The sequence below is a fragment of the Sus scrofa genome, chromosome 9 (genome assembly GCF_000003025.6).
Source record: "Sus scrofa isolate TJ Tabasco breed Duroc chromosome 9, Sscrofa11.1, whole genome shotgun sequence".
NCBI lineage: Eukaryota > Metazoa > Chordata > Mammalia > Artiodactyla > Suidae > Sus > Sus scrofa.
In genome coordinates, this window is record NC_010451.4 from 94,837,708 (window position 1) to 94,849,319 (window position 11,612).

The following is an 11,612-nucleotide window of genomic DNA, read 5'->3' on the forward strand; positions in this document are numbered from 1 at the left end:
TGTTGAGTGTATACATGAAGGAAAGAATATTGTTTTAACCTGAGTGTCAGTCAATGGAAAAAAAATATTTACAGAAACCAGGAACTGGATTAATACATTTGGCACCTTGTACCCGCCTCACTTTACCTCACACACCCATTGAGACCAAGGTGCCATGGGACAGGATATTTATACCTCAAAACAACCTCTGTCTTTACACTTTTATAGCATAATGTTGGACAAGTTGGCACAGAACTTCTGGAAATCATTCCTACAAGTGAATGCTGAGCAATAAATTAACCACACCCAGTAGTCACTGCCAAATCACATAGTGATTGCCAAAATGATATCCCGTTAAACCCAAACAGCATGTATCCTAAACTTCTCCATAGGCAGATTCGAAAAATGCCCAGGACTACTTCAAGGCCATATGAAACAGAAGTTGGAGTAAAATTACAATACTCCCAAGCAATTTTAGTTGAAATAATTTACTTTGATAAATTTTAGTAAAATATAAGACTATATGAATACATTGCTGGGGCTTCTGCCAGCGTTCTGAAAGGAGGTCATGCAAGTGAAGAAACATGATGTTTAAACTCTGATCTTATGCAGGTAAAAATCTTTGCAGTAAAAATTAAACATGTTTAAAAATTGGTACTAACTTAGCTCTGTCGCAAGAGATAATATTGATTATAAATGCAAGAAAAATTACAAGTTTCCTTATAGGATAACTAAGAACACAATTATTTTAATTTCACTTGAAGGTTTTTTTTGGGGGGGTGATGTTATTTCACTGACAAATCTAAATTCTATTTATTTTTTGGTATGGAAAACTATACTTATATTCTGAGGTAGAGTGACATCTTTTCCAGATGCATGTTAATAACTTTTATACAAGTCTCATGCCTATAATAGGTTTCTTTGGTCTACTCCCTCCAAAATACAGAGTTATGAATTTTTTTGTCTTAAAAAAACATTAGGTTATACATACAAGTATTTATGACTCTTTAAGAATGTTTAAAGAGGGGAGATCCTGCTGTGGTATGGTGGGTTAAGAATTTGCGGCTCGGGTCACTGTGGATGTGTGGCTTCAATCCCTGGCTCAGCACAGTGGGTTAAGGGTCTGGTGTTGCCACAGCTGTGGTCTAAGTTGCAGCTGCAGCTCATATTCAGTCTCCAGCCCCGGAACCTCCATATACCATGGGTGTGGCCATAAATTTTTTTAAAAAAGAATTATTAAAGAACTTTTCATGTTAGTGTTTTTTTTTCTATAAATAAAATAGATATGACTTCACTGATGTCAAAGCATTACTAAATTTGGGAAATAAATTATTTTAAAAATTTGTTATCAAACAACAGTTCATGAGATGATTTATTAGAGTCACCTCATTCAAGACACATAATTTCACATCAGTTGTGATGAAATACATTAACTTTAGAGTACTGAACATAGAAAAAAGAAATGGCTCAATAATAATTCATGGTTTGCCCAAAGTAATATAAATCTGGAAATAGGATTAAAGTTCAGATGTTGTAGCAAGTTGCTGATGCAAAGATGTCTTCTCCCAAAGCAAAGTGAGCACATTTGTCAAATGATGTGCTTTACATGCATTTCATAATACGAGATTAGTATGTAATTTGTAACAATGGTATCATTATTAATGTATTCATATGTATTTAAAACCACAAATCAAAATATAGGACCAAATGAACATAATTTGTTTTGTGATAGCATTAATTTCAAGTGTTCCATTAAGTATTGCTTTGAAAAACCAGCTATGGGTTATTTTGCATTTTATAAGAGCCCAAAAGCATGCAAAAAGTCAGGAGGTATAATTTACTACCTAATATGAATAGGCTGAATACTGTATATGATAGTGAGGATCAGTTTTCAGGACCCTGCATCACAATTTTCTCCTGTCAATAAACCCACAGAGACACTGCACAGAGAGACTAAACTGGTAAAGAAGGTTTTTAATAGCCATTTGGTCTTTTTATAGGACTGGATTCCTTTTGACTCTTCAAAACACTCTTCTCATTTTGAAACTAACATAAAATCTGATTAATGTAACAGGACTACCTTACACTCTCCTCTATCTATAAATTTCTGCAGCCTTGTGTATTAGAGAACCATCTGGATTAGCATCACAAAATGGAGAACAGATGGATAAGAGACATACAGCATAATGAGGAAAACTACAGGGAATAGGACACATTATTATTCATTATTATTTATACTCATGCTAAATAATCATTATGCATCTACTGTTAGATGATTTACATTTTGATATTTTGGAAAGTAAAAGCTCTCCAAAAAAGTTTCCATGAATACAGTCCCTCATTGGAAACGTATTTGACACCATTATTATAGTTTAACAATGGAATATACTTCCTCTTTAAGATATAAAGTACATTGGAAAAACCTACCAGATGTATAAAATATGCATAAAGCTATCTATGAAGCAGGTCATTAGGAACTAAGTGGGTTTTAAGGATGCACTCCTAACAGGTCCTGGATTAAGGACTCTAATGGGAAGCAGCTATTGCTAAGTGTGGTTGGTGACAACAGCAAAGGGAAAGTGGAAAATATGTGCAGGAGAGAGGGAAGAAGGCCCAGGAGCCCAAAAAATGTATTGCCTTGGAGAGGCCACAGAAGAAGGTCGAGAAAGTGGAAAAACAGGACAGAATTTAGGTGATTTCTTCTTGCACTTCGTATCTTGTGGGCACATCTAATAGAATATATATATCACTTTACATAATTATAAATGATTAGTCAGTGTTTGTTCACAGTGTCTAGAATCACAGAAATTCCATGATTGTAACCCCATTCATTTAGAGAAATTATGTATTTCAATTTTACAATGTATGAAATGACAGGGTTGTGAATAATATGAAATGAACATTCTTAGAATGAGCAATCATCTTATTTTTTTTACATTTAGAACATTTGCGTGGCAAGTGGAATTCTCTTTCTTCCTTCAGAAATCAGGATATGCTTCCTACATCATATCACTGTATATTCTTCCTAGTAGGAGGTTTTATTTTTAGGCAATGTGTAGCATTATAAATCATGACACAGTAATAATAATATGCCTTTTAGATGCTTTTGTTTATACTTTAAACTTTCTGAAGTATTGTTTCTCTCTTTTGAATATTTACTCAAGAACCCAAATTCTTCTTTTTAACAATTTTCCTCATAAATAAAAATGATAATCAAACTTTTAAAATTGCAGTACTTTAATCCAACCAAAACTATTTTGCATAGGTAATAAAGATGTATAACAGTAATTATTTTATAATGAGTAAATAAAGTAGCTACATTTTTAAAGCTCTCCTAACTATTCACACATACATTCTCAATCTATCCCCCAAAATGTCTTGATGAGGGAGATTTTACTTCTATCTCCTTTTTCACATAAGAAACCTGAGTCTCAGAGAAGCCAGATCATACCACTAGCATGGGGAAAACCTTGTTCTTCTCCTTTTTGAGCCACACTGACAGCATATCAAATTTCCCCAGCCAGGGATCAAATCTGAGCCATGAACTATGCCACAATGTAGTCCTGTGCTGCCTCAGAGACAACACTGGGTTCTTAACTTGCTGTGCCACAGCAGGAATTCCAGGAGGATCTTGAACTTGAATCCACACAGTCAAGTTCCAGTGGAGTTGTGCTGTTGATGACCCTCTTATTCTGCCCTGCTATAGTTCCTGTGTTTGTATATTATGTGCCAAGAACTACTCACAGTGCTTTACATGTACTAATTCATTACTCTTCCTCAACCCTGTTAGTTAGGTACCATAATTATATTCATTTTATTTATGAAAAAACTGATGGCCTGAGAATTGCATAATTTTCCTAAGTCTACTTCTTAAAAGGGGAGAAATATCACTAACTTCCATAAATGGAAAAAAACTTAGCCACTTAGCTCCTCTACCCGAGTCTAGATGATCCTAACCTGGGGAATCCAGCACAAAAGGGTGAAGACAGCTTACCTAATTCCCAGTCTAGCACTTAGCTCTTATTCAATACAGAGCAGGAATCAATTAGGCTGGGTCCACCACAACAAACTCTGCTTGCCTCATCTTCCTAATTGGCACAGTTAAATCTTGAATTTCATTACTGAGTTATGTTCTAACCAGTCCAGCCATCTAGCTGCAAAAATATTTGAATTGTTTTACATTGTTACCAGGACTTAGTAAAGAAAAAATAAAGTCTAAAAAAAAGTGTATAGATATTATATAGTTAAGGTAGTTAAAGTAGTGACGTATTCCATAGTAAAGGTTGTATGCTGTGTTTCTGCTATTAAGTTTCACTCAACTTTTCCTCATTGAGAACTGGGGAAATCTTTATACCCCAATAAACTGACATAATCTGCCGTATCTTCTCTGCCCATTCTTCTTCCATGTTCTAGATGGCACACACTCTCTCTGAACTACCTTGGAATGATCATTTCTGCACGCTAGTTCTTTTATTACTAACTGGATATAATTAGGTGGTGCAATTTGCAATTGCTCAATGTTTAAACCTTAAATATAGCTTCTTTCATTCAGTGGTTAATTACATATCAACTTAATTGAAAAGACATTATTTTCCTTTACTGGATTCAGTAAGAACTTCACTCATAAATGCCTCTCTGGGCAATGGCATGGTTTTCCATTAGTTTTATTTCCCTGTTCAGTCCTAGATCTGTCTGTCCCCAGTGCAATTGTACTGGTTTTATCAGGAGAGATTGATACTAAAGTGGCATCAGCTCTGAGAGAAAGGCAGGCAGCTGAAATGAACTTCTGTGGTAACGTTAACTGGAATATATAGATTTATCCAGTTTTTACAGAATGCTAATTTTTTAATAACCAAGGATTTTTAATAAAAAATGAAATTACTAATGATCAAATGTGTCATTATTTTAACTAATTAAAATAATGCAGCCAAATATAAACAAATGCACATCTATGAATGAGCTATTCATTTCATGAGTTTGGAACTAATAATTACTTAAATAACATAAAACATGTAACCAAAAGTAAACTCTTACTCATGTTCTATTAGCAGTTACTTTAACTAGTAACTACATCTCAGGATTAGTTTGGAGCAGCTGACAAGAGATTGTCTGCTATGTCATACTTAGTAAGCACAGGATTTACAGGGATTTCTAAAACCACAATCCTCAGGATAAAGCGTAGATCCCTACAGGGTACATTGTATTACAAAATCTGAAAAATAAACATGGTGTGTTCTAAGTAGCCAATTCCCATAACTGGCAAACCAAACAAAGTGTAACAAGTTTACTTTTTGCAAAATAATTTTAGCCCATGATCAAGCTGTAGTCTAGGTATAAAAAGGCATGCCATGTGTGGGTCCTGGAGGAGACTAAGAAAGTGGGTGTTGTGTTGAGAGCCTCTAATATCTTTCTCTATTAACCCTCCGCCATCCCTTTTCCATGCTCAAAGTATCCACTAGGTTGCTCTGCCTAATGATTGAGAGGGAAGACTTTTAAGAAAGAAATGAAATGGAATTACTTCTCCAGCAACAGGAAAATGGAATTATTTTATAATAATATTTTGAATGTGGGTAAAATGTTCAGAAAAAAAGAAGTAGCATGACTAGTTACAAGGGAGCTTACTAGCAGTTCCCTCTTCTTTATCTTTACCAACTTCTTACATTCAAGTCTAAATAAAATGGATATGAAAATATTTCCTTTGCCTGAGACATGACGTACTTTTCTTCTCAATGCCTACAATTTTCTTTACCATTTTCCCTTCTTTTCTCTTTATTACTGAAAATGTCTGTGAATTTTTCTTTTGCATTATTACTGTAGTTCTAATGAAAGTATGTGTGTGAGAGAGAAAGAGAGAGTATGTCTGGAGAGAGAGAGATTGGGCAAGGGAACTGTATTGTTATAAGTTCTGATTTCCTTACATGCTAGTTTGAGTCACTGGCCTACACTTCCTATTGAGTATTCTTTTTACCTTGTGGGGAAGTGGTGTGGTTCAATTTAGTTAAATTCAATAAATTTGCCTTGTGTATGTTTTTGATCAGGGATTTTGTGTGTGCTGTGTGTACATGTATATGTAAGAGATAATCTCTATCATCAAGAAACTCACATTTAATATTCTATGTTAAACCGTTACATATTATCATGTTGAAACCTCTAGACCCTTCAAATACATCTGCATGCTTTCCAGCCACATAAAATTCATCACTGAGAAATAATTTCAAAACAAATCTTTTGTGACCCAGTTACATTTCACAATTTTAAAGCAAGTGTGTCAACATATACTTTGACATGCTTTTTTGTATTTCAGATATAAAATTTCATTTTATGCATGAGTCTCCTAACTGTGCATCTTATCTCTTTAGCTGATGAAGTTTGAGAGGCTGAGATCAGGAATGCCTTCCCAGTGCCCCAGAGGTATCACAATTGCTTTATTTCAAATCCTAGTTCAGAGAACAGGGGAGCAGATATGGCTCTTCAGTCTTAAGATTTCAGGGAAAACGTTAATAGAAAACCTCATAATTTCTATTGAATGAAATTGATTTTGAAATGTAAGACTATGGTTATTTCAGTGATACATCTGACACAGTACTGTCAAAATACCATCACAAGGTTTATACTGCATTTCCCAATCTTACTGTTCCTGAGAAGCTGGACAAAATCCAAGCAGGGCATCTGGTGGGATTCATTAATCAATGTGAAATTCATCATGTTAACAAGATTTGAATTACAAAAGAAAGAAATAAAATAGAAGGGCCCGATATTTAGGGCTGGTTCATTTTCCAGTGTGAAACCTCAGGGTTTTGAATATATTCTTCTGGAATTAGAAAGTGGTTTTCATACTCAATTCTTCATTTTCATCTCTTTCATTCCATGTACTAGATTTTCAGGCATTGCATTGTGTTCTGTCATCCGACATTATGAAAAGCAAGCTGTACTTTTTTCCCCCACTTCAAACAATTGCCGAACACCACTACAGACTTTGCCTCTTTTGTGAAATTCCAGGGAAATCTCTAACTCACCTCAGACATGACGTGTATCATAAACACGCTTCAGGCCTTTTTGGCCCATCTGGCAAGCTGGAGTCATAGCCTTATATCTGGCAAAGCAATCATTCAAGGGAGCCAAGAATAAGAGTGTTAGAAGGAACTGCCTGTATATCAGACTAAAAGAAAGTGATGAGTGTATAAAATCTCCCTGTGGGTAGAGAACTGTTCCTAAATTACTCTGGCTGCCTTTGCAGACACAGAGAAAGCCCTGCCCTTACATTGTTCTCATGGGGATATTCCCCTCTCACGTAGGAGACCAGCTGCAGTGACACATAGTCAGCTCACTGGAGAAAACGCATTCCAACCACAGACTTTTAATTAAAGTGCAATTTACCTCATAAATGTTCTTTTGAATTTTTAGACACTTAAATGGTGCCAAGTGCAATCCTTACTTCTGTTCACTCAGCAGTTAATTTTATAATGAATCCATTTTGCTAAGCATGAAAAAAAAAAAGGATACTGTATACTACACATTGTGGATGAGGCATGAAGGAGAAGGGAATTCTACTACTATTAGTAATAAAAGGAGCAGTAATATAATAACAATAATGATAGCTAATATATGTTACTTTCCCTGAAGAGGTACTGTACTTTGTATTTTTACCTGGACTATATTATCCAACTGTTAAGTCAACCTTAAAAGTAAAAATTATTGTTAGTGTCAGAATACATTGAGGCTTGGACAGGTTAGAGACTCTAGACAAGCTTATAGAGCTAGGAATTAAATGCATGGGAGGTAAAAGAAACACATCATATTACACATAGATGTACACTAACTGAATTAATCTACAAACTCTCACAGAATGCACCCATATTTTTTATGTTCAAATCATCATCAGGTAAAATAATTTTCACTAAGACTCACACCAGGAGATTCTGATTTACACTGAGGTCTGGCTCTAAAAACTGTGATCTCTCCTTTAACCTTATATTTAATTAGATACATTTATCAGAAGGGGGAGTAGGAGGACTAGAAGGAAAAGGAGGAGAAAAGGAAGCTACAGTTGTCTCTTAGTATCCATAGAAGATTGGAACCAGGACCTCCAAGGATACTAAAACCTGGGCATGATCAAGTCTCATAAATAAGCTGATGTAGTATTTGTACATAATGTACATTCTCCGTTGTATTTGAATTCATCTCTCTGTGTTACTTATAGCAGCCAAATCAATGTAAATACTTATGTAAATAGTTGTAAATACAATGTAAATAGTTGGTGGAGTTGGCAAATTCACACTTTGCCTTTTGGAACTTTCTGGAGTTTATTTTCTTTTTTTGATATTTTTGATCTGGTTTTGGAACCATGGCTACAGAGAGCCTACTGTACTTTTCAGGAAGGACTAAAACATTTTCAGATGTAGTTTACACCATCTATCATGTACATTAACAATGTTTTGACAACACCCTAGTTATGACATCACTGAAACTTGATGACTATTTGTCATGTTTCTATCTAATCCAGCTCTCTAATCTCTCATTAATACAAACAGTAATGATAGAACATTCTATCACAAGTCTGACACTCATTTCAACTCTTAGAAAAAATCTTTAGGATTAATTCCCTACAGAAACATAACACTTTTAGACATATAGCCCCTGATTTTCTCATTAAAGCTCATTTTGCCAAAAAAATGAGAACCATTCTCATTCACCAGCAAGTCAAAACAAAAGAAAATTGTTGAGTCAGATGATATAGTAGGTAAGAATAGATTACACTTCTACTTGTCTCCATTTCTAGCCAAACCTTAACTGAAAACTCTCAATTGACATGTACATTGTTTTTTATTCATTTTATGTCACTTTTATGGTTATTAAAAACTTCATAGTGTAAAGATGTGAAATGTAATTACAAATATTCGAGATGTTATTTTGCGATCAGAGTCATAAAGACGTTTTAATTAACAAAACTGGCCTTCAACATATATAGAAAAATGAAAGCCTGCTTTATTTTATCTCACATTAAAATGTGCTAAAATCTTTGAGGGGATAAAATGGAACCAAGAGAGACTCTTTCTTACTATATTTTACTATTTTTATCCATTGATATTTGTTCATTTTGGTTGCACTATTAGTATGTCTCCTTGAAACAGTGATTTATTCCACCCCTGGCAATAAGCAGAGTGACATACTGCACATGAAAACAAAATCTCCAAGGTGCTAAAACTTAAAGCACTAGAGTCTACTTTGTCAAGGTCGGATGGTCCACTTGGGAGTGGGGAATTTGGCAGAAAGAGGTTGCACTGCTTTAAGGGTTGTCACAGACTTGGTTAAGACCTGTCCTTCCTAAGAAGGCAGTTCAATTCCACAACATTTCATCATTTTTTTTTCATATTGTCATTTAGTTCTTAGGGACTACAAACATTGCACATAATCAATGTCAAATTTGGGGCGCATATCAATGTCAAATGAACCAAAATGATTTACATATCAATTTATTTCAGATTCCTTACATTCATATTTTTATTAAATAAATGCTTATCCATAAAGTAATTACTATATAGACAGTGACATTTTTAAATATCAATATCACTCAGATGGAACAGGCTAACATTAAAATATTGACCTGTACATTCAGAATTTCCAAGAAGCAATGGCTCAAGAGTATATAAGTCATCGCATAAATATATATATATATATATATATATATATATATCCAAAAGAGTTCCTTTTCTACCAAAGCTTCGGAGTTTCACAAACACTTGGATTCATAATACTCTCAGTATCTTGGTAATTTTTTCTTTGCATGTTCTAGGCCAAAAGAAATACCTAGCAGTTCCATTTATTTAGTAGCTAGTTCCAAAGAGCTTAATAAGTATTTATGTCCTAACAACTTAGTAGGATTTTGGAAAAAATACACATAAATTGAAAGAACAAAATAATATTTTTAGTTCATTCTTAAATAACCACAGTTACAAACTGGATGTGTGCACCTGTTTGCCTCTGCAAGCCTGTAAGTCAGCAAGCACTCACACTCATTTCCTGTTTCACACTGATTTTTGTATATTACTTACTTTTTTTCCTGAAACTGCAGGAAACACAGCTCAGCTAGTTATGATATCATCAAAAGGAACAGAGCCCCATGTTACGCTGAAGTTGTTAATGTTTTTCATTCCATGACTGAGAGATGCGGAGTATTGCTGTGTTTTTCTTGAAAATTTTAAATACGCAGCTCCTCCATGATTTGGCTGCAGCTCTTGAGAGCATACCTTGGTGCATAGGTTGAGTGGTGTGGCTGTAGTCTGTTCCTCTCTCTGACATAGAGATATGTTGCAATTAGCACTAGGTTTTTAAAGCTGTTGTTTCACTACTAAATTCATAATAGTTTCAGGGAACCAGCCTTCCTTCCTCCTGCTGTAGGCAGAGAACTCTGGGTGAGAGAAAAAGATTAGGAACAGCAACAGCTGGTTCCAATTGCCCTTTATTGGACGGAGACGTGAAGGCCTACGGAGCAATGAAGCTTGTCTTTCCAGGAACACTTTACTAGAGTTCTACTCTTTTTTTTCCTTTTTTTTCTTTTTTTTTTTTTTTTTTTTTTTTTTTTGTCTTTTTGTCTTTTCTAGGGCCGCTCCCACAGCATATGGAGGTTCCCAGGCTAGGGGTCTAATTGGAGCTGTAGCTGCCAGCCTACGCCAGAGCCACAGCAATGTGGGATCTGAGCCGTGTCTGTGACCTACACCACAGCTCATGGCAACACCGGATCCTTAACCCACTGAGCAAGGCCAGGGATTGAACCTGCAACTTCATGGTTCCCAGTCAGATTCGTTAATCACTGAGCCATGACGAGAACTCCATAGAGTAATAATAATAATAATAATAATAATATTAACTTAATATTATTGGTTGTGCAGGATTCCAGAGGAATATATTTGATAAGGCTTTTGTCTACAAGATGAGTTTGATAACAAAATAAATAATGCCATGTGAGGAATAGTGGATTATCAATGAAGATTCAGAATAATGGATAGAGAAAACTTTCATATGGAGACTTTCTGTATTCAGTTTATTGACCAATCAGTGCACAAGAAGGTTTCCTGTTCTTTTGTTTTTTCTGCATCCAGGCACCAGTTCTTCCTCTTAATGTCCAGGAACCATCTCTTTATGGTTATTGTTAAAGGCACCATCCTGGCTAATTTCATATCTCCCACCAAGAGATAAAGATATACTATGATCTCATGTACACACGGAATCTAAAAAACAAAAAAACAAACCAAGCTCACAGATGCAGAGAACAGATTGGTGGTTTCCAGGTCAGGGGTGGAGAGTGGGCAAAATGGGTAAAGGGGGTCCAAAGGTAAAAACTTCCAATTATAAAACCATGGGGATGTGATGTACAGCCTGGCCACTGTAGTTAATAATACTGTATTGTGTGTTTGCAAGTTACTAAATCTTAAAAAAGTTCTCAGCACAAGAAAAACAATTTTGTAAATATGTATGGTGGTGAATGGTAATGACTTATTGTGGTGATTATTTTGCAATATATACAAATATCAAATCCTATGTTCTACACCTGGAACTAAGATGATGTTGTATGGCAATTATACCCTATTTAAAAATTAACTTTTTAAAAAGCCTGAAAAACATTGGCAATTCTA

General features: G+C 35.0%; 1 long non-coding RNA gene across 1 annotated transcript in view; it reads right to left on the reverse strand.

Moving 5' to 3' along the window:
- The window catches only part of LOC106504979, a 55,255-nt gene extending 44,751 nt beyond the window's left edge, over window positions 1–10,504 (reverse strand). The window contains exon 1 of the long non-coding RNA XR_002335880.1: window positions 10,032–10,504. This is a non-coding gene — a long non-coding RNA (uncharacterized LOC106504979). The remainder of the gene's footprint in view (window positions 1–10,031) is intronic.